This window comes from Orbicella faveolata, unplaced genomic scaffold (genome assembly GCF_042242905.1).
Source record: "Orbicella faveolata isolate gen_17 unplaced genomic scaffold, um_ofav_v1 contig_3, whole genome shotgun sequence".
Taxonomy (NCBI): Eukaryota; Metazoa; Cnidaria; class Anthozoa; order Scleractinia; family Merulinidae; genus Orbicella; species Orbicella faveolata.
This window is the reverse complement of record NW_028301558.1, coordinates 5,816,808-5,836,652: the sequence shown is the minus strand read 5'-3', so window position 1 is coordinate 5,836,652 and position 19,845 is coordinate 5,816,808. Positions and strand designations below refer to the sequence as shown.

Below are 19,845 nucleotides of genomic sequence, written 5' to 3'. Positions count from 1 at the left end.
GTTGTACGTTCTGATGTTTCAGACAACAGCTGATAAAGCTAGTACCTGTACTCACTAGAATTTTAAGAAAATCGCCATAAAAAAGTTATAGATTAATGAAGCAAGAACTAGCTGAAATAAAAATAGGAAATCACAACGAGTCTAATTCGTGAGAAAAACAGACTAAATTTAATTAGTAATTACGTGAGTAAATAGCCCTGGCCATGCCATTTTGTTTGGCGTATCAGTTGTTTGCTTAGTGGCGAGGCATTGGTATGTAACAGAAAATAGAGGACTGTTGTCAATACAGTCCAAAATTATCGTCAGTAAAATATTGTAAATAAAACACCTATTGACCGGTTACCTCCGCGGCCATCATTTGGTCATTCCGATAAGGGTTTCATTATTGTCTTTACCCCTATTAAGCGGCCACCCAAAATTTAAACACTTTGTTTTGGAAAGGGCGATGGCAGATAAGAGTCTGAAATTGAAGGTGCATGACGAGTGATAATTCAAACACGCGTCTATCATGATTGTATTGAATTGACTCCATGTTCACCAAGAAATTTATAGCCCGATAGTGAAAAATTAAATATTCAAGGTACACCAACCTCTATTTAAACGGCTAGCCCCATTAAGCGGTCGCCACCCATTTCCCCGGGGGTAGCCCACTGTATTACATGTAAACCAAAAATAATTGCATAGCGCGAAAAGACCTAGGTATGAGTTTAGCGTTACGGTATTACGCAGGGGCATGTAGGTACCGGTGGTCGAGTAAAAGATAACAACAGGGGCAATGGTAAATTATTCATTCTTTTCATTTCTTAATTTAATCTCTTCCTACTCAACACGATTGCGTGCTCCCAGTGATTCCAAGCCTTACGGAGCCTTACGTATCAGGATAGAAATTGTCCCACCCCTACCCCCTAAAATGGGATGACAGAATTGCGTGACGAACAAGGAACCGCTGCAAGCAAGGATTCAAACCATGATGATCAAACGTAATATTTTGGTGTAGTGCAAAGCAAGCAACTATCTACAAATGACTTAGCCGTTTTTGACTTAGATGCAGTGGTGATCATATGTGTCGAACGAGGGTCACAGATTCATGGTATTCGACCGTTAAATAAGTTGACAGTTGGCGATGTACATCGGACGTTATGTAAACAAAAACAAACTTCTCCTTTATGTGCGACGAATGGTGATAGAAACACGTCAAATCGGCTTTGGACCTGCCTTTTACAGCAAATAAGGTTAGAACATTTCGAAATTATCAGCTCTGTGTCTATTTCAGCTTAACATAGGTCAAGTCATGTGGCGCATGCTAAAATATACGTCTAACCCGTAAATTGAAATTTGACGACGGATGGTCAAATATTTGTATTTTTGACGTACTATGAAAAGCTCTCGCGTCGCTCACAATCATTTGCCCAAAGAAATTTTTACAGGAATCTGTAGACCATCCTTCTGCAATTCAACCACCAGAAGCTTGGTCCATTTGAAGGTTTCGCACATGGTGAAAATTAATTATATTCACGAGGTACTTTTAAGTGAATGAAATACATGTCTTCGAAATTTAATTATTGTGCACCCAAAAAGACAACGCAACATTTCCTAAAATCAACCCAGTACACATTTAAACATTGCACAAACATATTTGAGTGTTTTGAAGACGCAAGAATGATGTGGTTTTGCATCCGAGGGTCTCAAACTTGTTTAATAAAATGGTGCGTCAAATGACGATCTTAACGGAATTTGGTAATTTGCATATTTCTTTGAAATAAAAGGATATTTTGCCAAAAAAACTATCCAGTAGTTTTTGTCATGCCCTAGCCTATCTACCATAAAAATATGAGCGAAATCGAATTTTCGACCCTTGCCGCGAAATTAAGAATTTGTCTGATTTTTACGGGCAGGCACTCTTAAATACTCAATTGAAATTTAATCAGTGCTTTTTCCTGCAACAGGTAATAGTTATGATGTAAGCTTAGGAAGACATCGTCTGTTTACATGGGGAAGGCTGTTTGTCCGGTTGAAAATAATAGGGGTCCATTTTAGCCTGGATAAAATTATTGTCGGATATACTTTTGCTGTCCCAGTTAAATTGTGAAAGAAAATAGGAAATACAGTTTTCGAAGTCAGTCAAATTGTTTATTTCGATAAAAATTATGATAATTTTATCAAATGTAATTCTGTATTGTTTAATTTACATCTTTCTGTAGTTGTTGACGCACAGCTCGGTTAGGTAGGCAGTAATTTGTCGAATAGAAGTTTATAAATCTATTTAGTGTCAGTTGAAGAGTGCCGTTTAAAACTGCTGAAAATCTATCCTTGTAGTTGTCGAAGGAAACCAATAGCATTATGTTTTTGTTTTATTTTTCTGTTAGGTTTCATAAAATCACTCCTATCTAGTTCTAAAACTGTACGTAACGGCAGAGTAAAGCTTTAATGGATATTGTTAATATTACAGTAACACAACAAGGTCGTCGTTATCAGAGGACGATAACTCAACTCCAAGGCTCGTCAACAGGTAAAGAAGGGTTTCATTTGAGATGTCGAGATAACTCAACTCCAAGGCTCGTCAACAGGTAAAGAAGGGTTTCATTTGAGATGTCGAGATAACTCAACTCCAAGGCTCGTCAACAGGTAAAGAAGGGTTTTATTTGAGATGTCGAGGTAACTCAACTCCAAGGCTCGTCAACAGGTAAAGAAGGGTTTCATTTGAGATGTCGAGATAGCTCAACTCCAAGGCTCGTCAACAGGTAAAGAAGGGTTTCATTTGAGATGTCGAGATAACTCAACTCCAACGCTCGTCAACAGGTAAAGAAGGGTTTCATTTGAGATTATAGCGGCGGAAATCTGACGAAGAGCTACGGAGTTAGTTTTATGCAACTCTGATAACGAGTGCACTGTTGTTTATTGCACGCGAAAGATATGTACACTGAAAATGTTTCAATAATTTTTATTGATTTTGTTTGTTGTAATATTGCAAAATAAAGTTCTTTTATAATTTTACAAACTTGTTGAGTTTACTGAAAACTATACTCGTAAGACTCTTTTGCAGATGCCTTACAAATGGCGAGCCACGGAAAAGAAATTTTTCAATCTTCGAAGGACGGCAAAAATTAATGTGGAACACCGCCACCTCCCCGCCACCACCACTAACCTTTATAGCAAGAGTTTACTGCTCTCATCCTTGTGGTACAGTACCCTCTAATACGCATGTGTATTGGGTGAGTATGTCTTATCAGTAAGAAGTCAGATGTACTGTTAGTAGTAAGTAACTGTAAGTTAGCTAAAACTAAGTTACTTGTCCTTTACATACATCCGATGTATGTCGTGACTGCAAGTAACTTAGCTTTACGGCTACTTGCAGTTACAATTTACTGCTTACAGTACATCCACTTCTTACTAGTAAGACATGCACACGCAATACGCATGCGTATTAGACGGGACTGCACCACAAGGATGAGAGCTGCAAACTTTTGCTTTAAAGTATAAAAGAAATGCTAGTTAGTGGTGGTGGCGGGGAGGTGGCGGTGTTCCACATCAGTTTTTGCTGTCCTTCCAAGGTTGAAAATTTTTCTTTGACCACTTCTTAAAACTGGTCATTTTCATGGGATCTGAAAGAGAGAGCGCGCCAGTTAACTTCATACATACAAACGTTTCCCGCCAAAAGACTTAGAAAAAATTTTACTCAAGAGAATGATACCAAGCACGCATGCGTAAGTGCAAAGTTATACCACAAGGATGAGAACTCAAAAGTCTTGCTCTACAGTATAAAACATAATTGATGTTCCACTTTAATTTTTGCTTTCCTTCCAAGATTGACTTTTATCTTTGGCCTTTGTCCAAATCGGGCATTTCTAAGGCATCTGAAAAAGAAGACAATACGAAATTTCAACCTACAAATATTTCTCCCCAAAACACTTATTCAAAAATATTATTCCAAAAGCTCACGATTGTAACAACTTAGACTTGTACAGTACGTTCGAATCGTGCAAAGATAATTTAGCGGAAATAAGCAAACAGCGCGAGTAATAAGAAGCATTTCTGTTTTATGCGCGCGTAGTTTTGCTTAAGCCAGCACGATTCAAAACCGATCGTAGCGAAATTTGCTTGCATCTCTGTTGACGTTTTGCACTGAAAATATTTACGCTCAAATTTACCATGAAAGGCTTTGGGCAGTTAAAATCTGTCTATTCTGTAATTAAACGTCCGTTAATCCTTGTCCATATTTAGTAAGTAGGTAAGTAAGGAATGAATGATTGTCGATATTTACTGATCTGAATGAATCTCATGATAAAAAAGCAAGTAGTTGCGTAGTTTACCCTTGCGAAAGAATGAAGTCAAACTTTCTTTTGACACAGAAACTTGACTTAATTACAAGTGCTGAAATGAACGCAGTAAGATTACTTAATCCATAGTAAACATGTAAACAATGCGACTTACTCGAGTTTGTCCATCGCGTTTACAGAAAAATCCATCAATGTGCATGATGTTTTCGGAAGCCATCTTCTCAAACTTTAAAGCTGCTCGCTGTTGATCCCTAAACGCAAAAAAAAGAAAACAACTGTCAACTTTCCGTTCAAATTGAATAAAAGGGCAAGAATCCACGCAAATAAGATACAAATTGTGCCGTTCGCTGTTTACGGTAAACACCTCTATTAATTCTTTTTTTGCACAACAGCAATTAAACTGACTGCATTAAACATTTCCAAAACGCAAATAACCAATTCCACCCTTACCCCTGCTACAACCATCTTTCAGAATAAAAATCGTTTAATTTTCCATTGAAAATAATGACACGTTCCAACTTTAACAAACTCCAAAGCTGAGGTCAAAATTTAACTTATCAATGAACGATCGCGAGATAAAATTTCTTCCAAACAATTAATCACTACAAAAGTAACATAAATGCGTTAGTTGCTTGCGTGGCTGCAGCTGACCACAGTGCACGCCGTTGAACCTGGTATGCATTGACAGTTAATTTTCATCCAGATTAGCGTTAAAGACCGGTGGCGCTGTGGTTTGGTGCGCTATTCTCTACATCAAGGGAGGAAATAACGGAGTCGCAAGTTCGAGTCACGGACTTGGCGGATATAAGATATTTTTTTTCCTTGTACACACTGAAATAAATTGACCAAACCTTGCCTATATGAACATTTTTTTAAAATTTATTTATACTGTGGAATCCAACCGCTTACGTCGAAGGAAAAAGGGCAAAAAAATTATTCTGGCAATATATACTTGATGTTTAACCAAAACGACCTACCTTAAACGCCAACATGGCTTCAACTGGCTTATCATGTTCCTGTTGTCCGACACTCTCTTCTCTACAACATAGGGCTGGGAAATATGGATGCGGGAGAAATAATGAGCGCAAACGGAGAAAATACTCTCAATAGGATAGCGCCTATTTGTGTTTCTATGATAACACTACGATCCTGAAATTTCTTTGGGGGGAATGGTCAACAATGAAGATTGTTTCTGTTTCTTAAATGTAAAAACTAGGCGAAGCTTTGAAGTTTGTTTCAGGCCGGTAAACATTGGTGAGAGCGCGTCAAAACTGCTTATATATGGTTACGATCTAAAACAGAGCATTTAAATTGGCAAATTAAAAAGCAATTGAAAACAACAATGACCAAATTGAGTACCGACAATAATTACAACTAAACCAAATACGGATGAAGGAACACATGTACGTATAGCCGACCTGTTTTTAGTCATGCTACGGTTTACCTGTATTGAGGTGAAACGACAGACTGTCACGACCAAAATCATCGGTCACCTTGATTCTTAAACCTGTGGAAGGTAACAAAATCATTTAAACAGATCGTTAATTTTCATTTAATCTGGCGGCGCAGCACTTGCGCTGGCTTCATACATGTATTAAATTGAATTATGCAGACAGTCCAAGTTCATAACAGGGCAAGTTTCTAGTTCGAACGGTTTTTATATAGTGCTGGAAATAATTTTTCTTCTTTAACAGGACATGTGTCCTTTCAAATCTTCATTTTGGTCGGACATCTCATCAATTTGACCGGACATTAATTTGCATAATTGATTAGCATAATTAATTAGCATAATAAAATTTATTAGCATACTGTAAAGATTTTCAATACAAATCCTTCAAAACTAAATTTAAATTTGATTTATTTATCATTTATGATTAACTAGATGACTAATAAAGTACTCTTCAGAAATCACCCTATTATGCGTTATGTGCATTGTGATATGCTGTCAGACCCCCGTAGGACTCTAACCGAGTAGGGTACATACATGAAATGCTAACAGCATATCACAATGCACGTAACGCATAATAGGGTGATTTCTGAAGAGTACTTTATTTGGCAAGTACAGGAAAGATGAACACTTCTGCTTTATGATATGGCGGCAGTCCATAATGGGCTCCTGGATTTGGCTCAGACTGTCAGAGTCATTAGGGCCCAAAATTAAAAAATTCTGGAGTGGCCATCCGGCAACGTAAGTGATAAAAATCAAGTAGGAATTTTATTCAGAAAATAACTCAATCATAAAATCTGTAAAGAAAAAAATTCCAACACTTTTTTGGCCGCTAATTTTGTATAGGTAGCTAATGTAATGTCTATGAAGGATTCATGCATTCCAAGAGACACCATCGGTACTCATACATGTCGTACTCAATGCTCAAGGGTTTCCAATGCAGAAAGGTCCGGTAATACGGGCAACATTTCTCTTCAGTTTGTCTCGCAACATTGTTGCATTGCAAGTTGAAACACATTGTTGGGCGTATTACCACGTTTGTGACCAACTTGTCTCGCAGCAAAATACAGTGTTGCAAGTTGAGGCAACATGTTGCGCAAAGTAGACTCGAGTTCTACTTTCTGCAACAAATTTTAGTTTTGCTGCTCGTATTACCACTGAAGCTACAACTTGTCTCGCAACAAATTTGAATTCAACGCTTGTGATTGGCTGTCGCGAAGCGCGGCAAGTAAAAAAAAAAACAAGGTGGACAGTGAAGACGAGCCTGAATTCGAAGTAGACCAGTGACTCGCGAAAGTCATAACTTTGTTCTTTACAAAGACCTCAAAGGCTATCATAGTCTTTGGGACACCTCGTTTGTCCCTTCAAAACAAGCAGGAAAAAAGGCAAAAGGCTTGGAAGAACTGTCGCAAAAATACAATTTTTCCCCTAGCTACCTGAAACGACACTGAGCTTCATACTGTGAGAATTTCGCTGGCACGGAAAATTAAGAAGAAAACGACGGCCAGAAGTCGAAGTGGAACTTCGTCGAAATGCTAAATTATATTAAAGAAGGCGCCATCTTTATTTACACACGATTGACCAATTATACCTGTGGAATTCTGCAGACTTGCAACACTGTATTTTGCTGCGAGACAAATTGGTCACAAACGTGGTAATACGCGCAACAATGTGTTCCAACTTGCAAAGCAACAATGTTGCGAGAAAAGTTGAAGGAAAATGTTGCCCGTATTACCGGACCTTTATAGGGCGATTTCAAATACATTCAGCTATTTGCAAGTTTTCCGATGTGAGGAATCCTCCACAGCAAAGCAAAAGGATATATTGCTTTCTTTTCTTATGGTGAATATCGTAGAAACAAAGATCTTTGACTGTGTATCTCTGGAGGGACATAGTGCCTGAGAAAATAACTGTTATTGATCGTCATAACAGATCAGAGAAACGAAGTCGCCATTACGGTAGCCTGGGAACGCAGACGTATTTTCGGCTGTCCACTAAACCAGAATTTTTGGTCGCCAAAGATGAAATTTTAGCCGCATTGGTGACCGTACTACTCGCAATTTTGAGCCTTCTAACAATGTGTCTAACCAAATTTCATGGATGGAGTAGGACAATAACTTGATGTTGGTGAAATGTTCGGACATCATGTCCGATCATAATGTGAAATTGGCCGGACATATTCAAAATTTGGTCGGACAGTGTCCGATGACCGACTGTTATTTCCAGCCCAGTAGGCGATCAGTCAGTTTCACGGACAGAGAAAGAAAAGAGCTCAGGTATTTCATTTCTCTTTAAAAGACATTTCTCGCCAAAAGAATATAGTTCAAAGCTACATGATCTGTAATAACACAAACACTTTTCAAACAATTACAGTGCAAGTACTCAGAAACAATATTTTCCCTTTCATTTGCATACAGTTGTGCCAAAAAGTTGTCAGGATCCTAAATCGATGATAGCTAAATTGGTCAAGCTCACCTCTGAAAGAAAGCATCAACCATAGAGAGCATCAACCTAAATGTCACGGTTAAATCGGAGATACTTAAATTTTTCGAGTCAAGATTTCAACGAGATGAGATTTTGAACCAGGACCTCAATCAGGATTTCGAGCCAAGGATAGGTTAGAGTTAAGGTAGCTGAACACAGTTTTTGATAGTTGTGTTTTATTCACCTCTTTCTCTAGAACCGTTGCTCCTTTGGGCGTCAAAAATGACAACACCCAAGTTTGCAACACAAACTTCGGTTTTTGATAGTTAAGTTGGTTGTAGGACCAGTCTATGCTTCACAGATCAAGAAACTCAGGAAGAGAATTTACAGGGTGGAACCAGCTCCCTTGTGGGCCAGTTCTTACACGTAATATCTCTTGTACAAAGCTCAAGATCCATTCAGTCCATGCAGACAGTCCAATTGTTCCTAAACACCTTTTAAATCTTATGTCAGCAAATTTGGATGTAGGACCAGTCTATGCTTCACAGATCACGAAACTCAGGAAGAGAATTTGCAAGGTGGAACCAGCTCCCTTGTGGACCAGTTCTTGCACCCAGTATCTCTTGTACAAAGCTCAAGATCCAAACAGCTCATGAAGACAGTCCAAATCCCAAAACGATTTTCACAATAATTTATTTTGAACTCTGGTGGGGAATTTGGTGAAACTGACCAAGTCAATTGTGTGCTCCCAACTGCACTTTTAAGATGGAACATTATTTGAGTTTTGTTTTGGAATCATGTTCTCGACTGACGAGAAAATCATTCAAGTTTTCATTGCCCCCCAATATCTTAATTAACTTTAGTAAACAAATAAATCATTGTAGTCTTAGATCATAGAAAGAGGTGTACAATTCCCTTAGTAAATAACTACTGTTGATTTCACTGTCTTTAGACTATATTTTCTAAGTATCTTAATTTTCCATAAGGTTGATGTCATACAAACAGACCATATCTCTTCTGGGATTGGCAACTTATCAATATTAAATTACAGTAATGCAGCTTTTTGTGATATACAAAATAAACTTGGACAAATACTTACTGACTGGAATATGCGTGCTGTGCCTCTAATCAGCGAATACAAAATATTGAGCTCTTTTCACTAGTAGGAGAAAAACAAATGAAAGATACTCTTGCGCAGGATAATTTTAACTCAAAGTGGGAAATGAGCTTTTAATCTAGTTAATAAAACTAAACTTGTATGAAGACTTACCACAGACCTTCTACGTGCAAAGTGATGTCCTTCAGCAACCAGGGTGCCCTGATGAGAAAGTAGACAGGACATGGTTACCAGCTATTTTAATGAAAGTTCATTCACCTAACTGTTCAGTTCCTCCAAAGGAGCTTTAAATGAAAGTGAAGAAGGCAGCAAGGGGGGTTAGGGGATTACAGTCTGCCATAGCATGTAGCAATTGTCAAGACCATAGGAATGACAACATAAAATGCTCATTAGTGTAGCTCAGTAGTGTGAGTATGCATCCATGACTGGATGCCCAGTGCATGCTCCATTAAATGATCTGAAATTATGTGTACACATGTTATCGCTAAGTGGAATTTTTTTGCTCCTTCTCCTTGTTAATTTCGAAAACAGGGAACAGCTATCGGTTAAAGCATATATGACATGAAAAATAATTTCTGCTTGTTTGAAAGGCCTTTCAAAATACAGAAGAATGGCATTTTTCTTTTTGCAATATTGTTTTTTCGTTTTAGAGATAATGACGTTTTTCTATTATGCAAATTAGATCAGTGATGACGTCATAAGGTTTGCAACTAAAATGTGGTAAAATACTGAAGAAACGATATCTATGGATATATTGAAGCAGTGTTCTTGAAACTTGGCTCAACAAATGTGCATCAAAAAAGAAACAAAATGACACCCTCAATGCTGTTGCCATGACAACAGTTTTGCCACTGGTGCTGCCTTAATAAAAACTGAAATTCCCAGTTTTTGTCTCAAAACAAGAACCATCTACCCCACCCAATGTAATGATGGGAGTTAAGACAATATGAGAACTATGTCTGTTCTAAGTAGGACCCTTTGTCTCACTTTAGAGGTTGCAAATGGGGATATTTGGTTTTTGACAGAAAGACACTGGAGCCGAAAGAGTCGCTATGGCAACAGCACTGCTCTAATTTGCATAATAGAAAAACGTCCATATCTCTAAAACGAAAAAATATATTCAAAAAGAAAAATGCCATTCTTCTGTATTTTGAAAAGCCTTTCTAGTAAGCAGACTGAAATTATTTGTCATGTCATATACACTTTAAAACCCTTGCAGAGCTTGTTCATGCTTTCTAGCTGTGCATCTAAAACAGATTTCTGATGTCCGTATGGACATTTTGGCTGTAAATCACAAACTCTCTCTCTCACAAAATATCAAACTGGCTGGGCCCTGAACATTATTTGAACAAACAACAACATGGAAACATAAAAACAAGCCCACAATACAACAACTCACCATGTCCATGAAATTTCTTGTCTCCATGCTCTCTACCCAGCATAATATGCCTGTCGAGTCTCCTCTTCTTAGCTGCAATATAGACCCTTTAAAAAAATTGTGCAGTCTTAGTTTTATTTACCACATTTATTGCAGTACATCTCAGGGTTCCCCCAAAGATTTGAAAAAGGCAGAGAATGGTTTGAAGTGTCAAAAAGGTACACATGAGTTTAGTTTTTATCACATACCTATGAAGCACTTATACAGACCTCCCTCCAGGTGAGCGCACATACAACGTAAGATCAAACAAAATAATGGAGTACACTTTTGTGTACATGTCTAGTGCAAAAAACTGAACAGCACCAAAATTCTCAATTAAGTGATAAAACAAAACAAAAAAGAAAGAAAAAGAAATAGACAGGGTTTGGAAAAAGTCCTGAACAAGTAGATTTTCCTTCTAAGCAAGTAACATTTTATTCTGACTTGCCCGATGGTCAAGGGACCACGCAAGTTGTCTTCCAACTAAATGAAAAAAAGGAAACTAAGATTTGCCCAGGGCAAGGGCAAGCTGGAATTTCTGAGCCCTGATAGAAACACAATTGAACTTTTTTTGGGCAGTAATGAATCTGTGGCCAGCACTTTCCCTCCCAACATATGAAGACATAACATGGAATTGTAAACATTGCTTCATTGAACTAAGTACAGAGAAAGAGTGTATACAACTAATGTGGTGCTCACCTTTTTTCCAGAACCTTCAAGTATCTTGATACTTGCATTCATCAAACCACATAAATAGGGACTGGGTAACAGTCATGCCAGTTTGTATAAGGAAGAAAAAAAGAAAGGTTTAATATATAGATTTAGCCAAGCCTATAAGCGGAGTTCGTCAGTTATTTTTTGGAATGTTGTTACTGATGAAAATAATCCAACATGTACATATGTGTGAAGTAAACTGCGAGCAATTTTATAGTTTCAGCTCGAACTAGGATTACATCAGCAGATCGAGGTGTAAGATGGTGTGATGATGAAAATAGAGCCATGATTTCAAGCATTTCAGGGGAGCCACCAAAAATGTTGATCACATGACAGAACTGTCTTCTGTGCTTTTTGGTGGCATTTCCTGTTCTTTCTTATTGGGAAAGACAAGACATTGTTATTAATCATTATATTCTTTCTTAGTTAACATGGGGACTCCCGCACAAAAGAAGTTTACACATTTTTTTTTTGTTGTGGGGTATGACTGAAATGCAGTGGTTACAATATACTCAGTCCCCAAATTTCTACCAAATGAAATCTCACAAAAATACCAAAGTAGTATACACATGTAAAAAGTTAAAAAGTTTTGTTTTCTAACTTGATCCCCAAAGATAGTTAGCTATCCTCATTTTTGTATGGAGTCTCCTCCTGCTGAAAGGGTTTGCACCATCTCTCAAAGTACAAGTATAAGCAAAATCACTCTGGCATGAACGATAAATATGATATTTTGTTGCTGATCATGAATACTTGCATTGGCTTCTGATAATAATTTTATTATTCAATTCCAATGTGATTTGTTCTTTTTCTCGACTGACATTGTGGACTACAGGAGCTGTTTTTGGGTTCCATTAATTAATTTTGCTATGATTAAATTATACCATGAATTATAAGTAAGCTATAAGTAAGTTATATTATGTACGTGTATTTTGTCTGCACTACACAACCAAACACACTCAAAGATTATGAGGCATAGGTACATTTGTCAGAAAAAGCCAGCATATCAAAGATATGTTTTGATTGACACATCAATTAAAGATAATTTACAGCAAAATGAAACATAGGCACGCAAGGCGTGCAAGAGTTATTTTTTTGTGAACTATAAGTCTCGGAGATAGGAGCATTCATGGAACTGTTTACAGTAATGATTTGGTTGAGTTGACAAGTGTTTTTGGTTGCGATGTACAGCAAGAAAGAAACTGCGAGTTTATGATGTACATACGATGTTACATCGGTAATGGTAAGATAACTAAATAGTAAGCCATAAAATGTTTGACTGAACAAACTACAGTAATCTGACACGTCTCCAGATTAATGTAGATACCATCTTATTTTCTAACAGGCAATTTTATTCGTTCTTTGATACAACCCACACTGCGATTGGTCTGACACGCGCACATGCATAACTCCCTCACTCATCGATCACGTAGCCCTTCCCTGGGGAAGGACTACGTGATCTTATATGGACTATATAGGTCTGTACGGCACCGAAGGGTATGGTTTTTCAGCCGTTTTGGTCATAAATAGGGTATCGATTTTAGCTGATTTTGGCCATTTTGGTCATAAATAGGGTACTGTTTTTGCACTCTAGCCTTGATATGGGTATGCTTTAAGAAGAAGCCACTTTTTCATCATTATCGAAAAGAAAATCAACAAAAGCCCTTCACAAATTTATATGTTTGCGGTAATTTAACATTGGTTTGAACTAGGGAGCTAATTATAACGCAGGTCTGAAACAGGGTTTTGATTTGAGGGTCAGGTCGTAAATAGGGTTTCGAATTTTTGGTCAGGTCATAAATAGGGTAAGGAATATCGCAGATTTTGGTCATAAACAGGGTAAGGGTTTTGGGAAGCGGGCCGCACACCCCCAACCAATTTTTCTGGGAGTACCCCCTCGGGAAGCCTTCCAGCCCCCAAGAGGAATTTTTGCTCAAAAATACTTAAGTTAAGAGAACTTTTGCATTTTATACGAGTAGTAAGTTTACCCTTTTTACACAACACAACGCAACAACACTACTTCACCGAAAATTTAAAGAAAGAGAAAAAACCTCTCTGACACGTTGAAAGTCTGATTTAATTAAATCGCACTTTAACTTGGTGCCACACAGTCTTCAAAGAACATTTGAACAGTTTTCATACTTTTTACCTTTAAAAATAGCGGACTGGAAAGAATGTCATAAAATGCCCATCAAATGAAAATATTAAACTGCTACTGCAGAGACGTAAAAACACTCTAGAAAGGAAAGCTTCTTTTTTGTTTAATATCCTGGGAACAATAGCCGATAACTTGTAAGCTCTAATTGAATTTACTCCCATATGAAAAACAAAAGTGTCGAGTTACCATTTGTAACTAAAAATAGCAAACATCTCGTGGGAACAAGTCGCGACGATTCGTCACCTCTAATTGAATTTACTACCTTGTGAAAAACAAGAGTGTCAAATTACCCATTGTAACTAAAAAATAAAAATATCTCATTATATTTGCATGCAATAAGAACAAAACAATCGTTACCTGCACTTACTATTGTAAACGTTAGAACTGCTTCAAATCTAAATAGTCTCGTCTCCTCTAAAACATGTCCTAAGAACTAGAACCGACGATTCGTGAAAACAAAAGTATCAAGTTACCCTTTGTAATTAAAAATAAAAATAACTCGTGCCATTTGCCGACTACTCATGAACTGCTTCAAAACTCAAGACTCATCTCGTTCATAACTAGCCACCATTACACTGAAAATTATGCACTCTAAAACAACCCAATGTACGTATGTAACTGTCACACTCCCCTCCAAACCGGACTAAAAATCACAAACCAGCAACATACACGTCACTCTTTATTTTTCAATTACCAAAGTCCTTGTGTTTATACATACCTTGTGTTTCTCACGAACCATTTACCTTTACAACAAGAAATTTGATTGGCTGTTCATAGTAGATCCAATCTGATTGGTGTGACATACATACATCTCTCACTCACTCACTCACTCACTCACTCACCCATTGACCCGTCCATAACATACCCGACACGCCAACTAAGAGGTATTTTTTTTACAAAAAAATAACTCAATAAACAATACATCAATAGTATCCTGCATGCACCAAAGCTGGACATGGGGTTATAAGGCAATCATTTAAACAACAGATTGAAATAAATTAGAGAACACTATTTCTACAACACTAGGGAACAAATTAACTTTATTGGACATTGCAAATGGCAAGGCTGTCGGTAGAATGTCATAAATTTCTCAACTCTTTCTCTCTACAAAAAATACTAATCCTGCAACTTTGTTTAAGACTCAGTTCTCCATTTCGTGTTGGCAAAATATTAATTTATGCCATGCCCAATGCAGGTTATCACAAAATTGATTTAAGAGCAACATAAACCAAGCACAATAAATATCATTTTTAAGCCAAAAAAGCAATTATTTAAATAAACCATGACATGATGAGTAAATGATCTCTAAGAAAAACTGATTAATTTAACAGACACTATAAATAATTAGTTAATACATTTATCATAGGTGTTTCTTAATAATGTAATACAGTTTATCTGTCACAATGTTGCAGCTACAGCTGTATGATATTACTACACACAGTATGGGTTGCAGAACTCAACTTCCAAGTCAGTTTGTTAAATGAACTTAGTGCAGAAATTATTAAGGCATCAAGTTGTCTGTGAATATAGAGAAACCAAACAAAGCATTACAATCTTAAGGAATAAATTACTGAACTCTTTTACATGTATGTACAATGTATGTTCCATTAATATTGGGGATCTCTCAGAAGCTGCATCTATGATGATTTAATTTGCTCCCAGTGCATTTTTTTATGGAACTTTTCACACATTAATATCTCTGTCATGACAGTGGTCTCTGTGTTCTACAACAATTAGTACACAAGAAAAATACACTCAGTAAGATATTGTTTACAATAAAAATCAATCCCTATAAGCAATCATAAGGACCTTGAATTTATATTTCTTTTAGAAATATCTCACCTGGCCATGGTTGCTTTGAAAATCTTTGATGTTTTAATCCAGGCTGTCCATGTCTACACTGTACATGTATTGACTGACAGGAACAGGGATGTAATCATACTGTATTTTGCTGCTACTTGAACACCACTGAACATACAAAGACATATCAATTATAATTTGTAACCAACAGATGACATTCCTTTCATTGATATACAGTGTACTTCATTGCTAGTTGTTTACGGAGTGTCTACAGTAGTGAATCAAATGCTAGGGGGATGGTACCAAAACTTTTACAGTGGCAGTTCTGCCCTGAGATGCAAAGCAAACATATGTAACTGTTATGAAATTGGTGACTTACTTTTGAGTGCACATGCAATTTGCTTTAAACAAGAAACTGGAACATTGCAGTACAACAATGTGTACAGTCCCAATCAAAGGGCCATTCAGGCTGTTTGGTTGTACATATAACTGAAAATCAGACTTTGTCAGGATAAATACTGATGTTCTTGCTGACTTAATCTGAGTGTGCAGTTACAGAAGATATTCACACCCAACACTCATTCATGGCCAGTTATTAGAAATTCTAAAGTAACAGGAGGAGGGAGTTCTTATGGAAAAAAACCTCCATGTGGGGTATGAATCTTTTCTTGAAGAAAACAATGTCTGGGAAATCATTAATTACAAAATATGCTTTAAGATATATCTTACCTGGTAAGGCCAACTTTCAGAAAGTTTTGTAATCTAGACTGGCTGGCCAGTTCATACATTTGACAAGTTGACACTGGGCATGTTTCTAAATTTGTGCGCTTCAACATCACATTGCAATGTACATGTAGTAGCGTAATGGTCAACTGAAAACAGCATAATTTGGTTAATTAATTTACACTGTACATTATTTGGCTAAATATCTCTATCTCTATCATTGCACACCAACAGATGACTATTAAAATTAATTTACAGAACATATTGGCAGCTAAATCATAACAAGTAAAAAATCGAGCATGAGCTATTTACATGTACATGTAACAGCCCTCACCTCAGAACTGTCATAGATATAATATATTTTCAAACTCGCTGAAATTTCAGATTATTCAATATCAACATACACGTACATCTTTAACAGTGTGTTTGCTTTACATTCACTTTACACACAACCGGTATCCAACATAGGCAGACTTTTAAGTTTGCCTTTGAAAATAAATTACATCAACTTATGCATCTTTCATTACCTATTCTTGTGACAAAATGACACAAAATCCAAGTACAAGAAGTCATAAGCATAAAACTAACTTAATTACCTGGTAATGCTTACAGCACCTCTTACTGTCTGCATATGCCGTCCATAAACTGGTACTGCCTGGACAATACTCATTATTTTTCTGATCACATCTTTTAAAATGTCACTGTTATATAATTTGTCCTGAAAAGGCAAATGCATGAAATGTTATGCCTTTGGCACTCACCACATACCTTTACATGATGTACAATGTACACCAAGTCATGATCAACATTCACAATTCTTTTTACTTTCATTGTAACTTTTTTTGTAACTTTTTGCAGTGTCATTTTCCCTCACTAATGAAGACAGGACTTCTACATTAGGTGGTAATATAAAAATAACAACTCAATGATTGCACCTGTAGAATGCAGTTGTGCTGGTGGAAGAGACATTCTGAACTTTCTGAACTTTTTCCCCTCACCTGTAATAGAATGACTAATATGAATTGCAATTCACAACCAACACCAACATCAGGTTATACTGTATACACATGTGTATTTTGTTGTCTTCTGTTATCATAAAAAATAATAATAAACCTTTAAAACCCTCCATAAAGTTCACACTCATTATAACACTGCTACATGTAGTGCTGTTTAACTGGAAAACAATTTAACTGAAACTGTTGAAACAGCTCTATCAAAATTGTTTCTAATAATTTAAAAATACTTAACACTGAAATGAATCTAATTCTTTACTTGAAAATTATTCTCCCGTAATGCCTATGGACTAATTACTGGCCTGCTAAAAGGTCCTAAAACAAAGCAAAAGGAAATTAAGAAAACCACTGCTTTTTTCCTGAAAATTGTATCAACTGAAAACAATGATTGAACACTCTGAGAGTGCATTCTATTACCCTGATGAGATAAAATTTTATGAGAATAGAGAATTCACAAAGTTATATCACAAACGAATTGGTACTGGACAGGACAAAGGAAACAGCCAGGAAGAAACTGAAACTTTCTTCGATGAGCAAAAAAGTAAAGCACAACAAAGAAAACAGTCAGTGACATTCGGTTAATAAGTTAGTCAATCAAAAAATTAGTGTGAGGAAGAGAGCAGAGAGAGAGGGTCAGTGGAGCGAGGAATGCACTCTCACCAACTAAATTTTGAATGTATATATGTAAAAGTTATTTTTATTACCAAGAAATGGTCAGGGCAAGGACTTGTACGCCCTAAATTCTTTCTAAGTATGTAAATGTCATTTTCACTCTTCATTACCGAGTAAAGCTCTTAGCATTTTTTTTTTTTAATCAGTACTATCTCACTTTTATGGAACATTTCCATAAGTGTAAATACCACACTAGGGAACAATATCTCATTAGGAAAATAGGGGCCATGTACCCCCAACCAAAAGCAGTGGCACTAATAAAATGAAATAGCAAATCAAAATCGAAGTAGAGTTTTATTCGCCGACAGGGTTTACATGTATAATTGTCTACTCGACATTTCGACTACAAGCATTTCACCAAACCGAACTAACTGGACAACAACAAAATAAAACGAGGAAATCTAAATGATAAACACAATATGCATATCATTACAGCTGAGTATCAAACAGCAAATCCCTTCTCAATGAAGGATGACCGAATAAAAGAAAGAATGAAGAAAATTCGTTTAAGCTTGCAGTGTTAAAGTTTAACAATTATTCACGCTTAAGCATAGATTTGAATATCACAGTGTGTATCTTTACCGACGGCTTAATTTAGCTTTGCAGTCATTTTATCGGCGGTAGCTTTACCAGTCTTCAACCAAATTAACCTGGAAATCCCCCCCCCCCCCCACCCTTAAGCATTTCGACAAACCGAATAAGTTGAACTAACAAAACGAGGAAATACTTTGTAGTCACAAGATGTAAATATTCACAAAGGAACGTCAAAAGTAAATTCAGCAAATCCTGTTCGCTTCGGCTTAAAATGGTTTGTTGACCTATCTTGGTTTAAGAAATTTTTGTAGTCTAGGAAGCGGTTGTGCCAACTAACACAGAGAAAACTTTAAAACTCGCCCGGCAGTGTTTACAAATACAGTTTTTTTTTTTTTTTAAACGTGACGACGAAACTTGAGACAAAACTTGATTTGTTTACAATGTGCAACTTACAACAACCTCCACAAAGCCACTCACGCGTTATTGTTATGAGCGAAATTGAAACTATCTAATTTATAAAATGCCTCACAGCATGGCTTCAAATAAGGAAGACTTTAAAAAGGATTCCTATTGAAAATAAGCTTATCTCGCCGAGGCAACATCATAATTTCCATAGCAAACGCCACAACAAAAGTCACTTACCTCAAGTTGGCGACTCACTGCGGCCAGTGTAAATCTTCCAGGCAGAAACTTGCAGCAAAAGTTGTGAAGACTGAACCGAACTGATCTAATCTTTTCGATAGCTCAACGAATCAACCACTTTTTCCGCTTTGTTTTCTGTTTTGCAATTACTCTAAACACACAGTTCTCAAGTTCGTCACCTGACTTTAATCATGTGACTTTTCTTGCTCAGCTGCACAGCATCTCGACGCGCGAATCAACTTGAGCAGTCCTGTAGTCGTCGGGTATTTCGTCTCCTTTCTGTAGTCCTCGTTAGCTTTGCTTCACGGCATTGTTCCGTATTATTTCATCCCCTTTCTCTAGTCCTTGACTCGCTATAATTCACGGCATTGTTCAGTATTGTTTCGCCTCCTTCCCCAGCGCTGGTCCGCTCTCTTTCACGATCTTCTTCGCTACTTCTTTGCCTGTAAATTCTTGCTTTCTGTTTCTATTGTATACTTTAGTGCAACCCCATCTTAAAAACGTTAGATCAACCTCCGCTATCATTTGTTGACATGACAAATAGAAACGAGTTTTCTTTTCTTTAAAAATCCCGCCATAAAAAGATGGCATTCCTCGGTTCCCCAGTTTGCGTCAACGCGAAGCTCCTCTCCCCCTCCCCCTGAGTCTGTACGGACGGCGTTCGCTCGCTCGCTCGCTCGTACGGCGACGTCATAACCAAATTTTCTCGGCTTGATAAGTTTACCAAAATTTCTAAGGAATGGGGCTCTACTCGAGGCCTTCGGGAGCTCCGCTACAAAGGCTTGCGATGAATCATACGCCGGCGAGCATGAGATCATTATCACGGCAAAAAATAGACAATTTGTTGGGAAAAACTGTCTCCTTTTCTGCCTGTTGGGCGATGAACCGTGGGTTTCGTCCTGCATTGTAA

General features: G+C 37.1%; 1 long non-coding RNA gene across 3 annotated transcripts; it reads right to left on the bottom strand.

The window, feature by feature from the left end:
• Positions 1-2,925: 2,925 nt before the first annotated feature.
• LOC110068240 (uncharacterized) lies at positions 2,926-19,111 on the bottom strand. 3 transcript variants are annotated; one of them, XR_016209630.1, is made up of 14 exons: positions 18,936-19,111; positions 17,010-17,072; positions 16,671-16,792; positions 16,081-16,223; positions 15,394-15,519; positions 11,382-11,442; positions 10,892-10,916; positions 10,665-10,750; positions 9,426-9,466; positions 9,248-9,307; positions 5,722-5,784; positions 5,255-5,328; positions 4,432-4,528; positions 2,926-3,854 (listed from the first exon to the last, which is right to left on the bottom strand). It is a non-coding gene; the product is annotated as an uncharacterized LOC110068240 (long non-coding RNA). The 3 variants fall into 3 exon arrangements; XR_016209632.1 differs by having other exon boundaries at positions 9,419-9,466; positions 18,936-19,103; XR_016209631.1 differs by lacking the exons at positions 17,010-17,072; positions 18,936-19,111 and having other exon boundaries at positions 16,671-16,917.
• Positions 19,112-19,845: the final 734 nt, after the last annotated feature.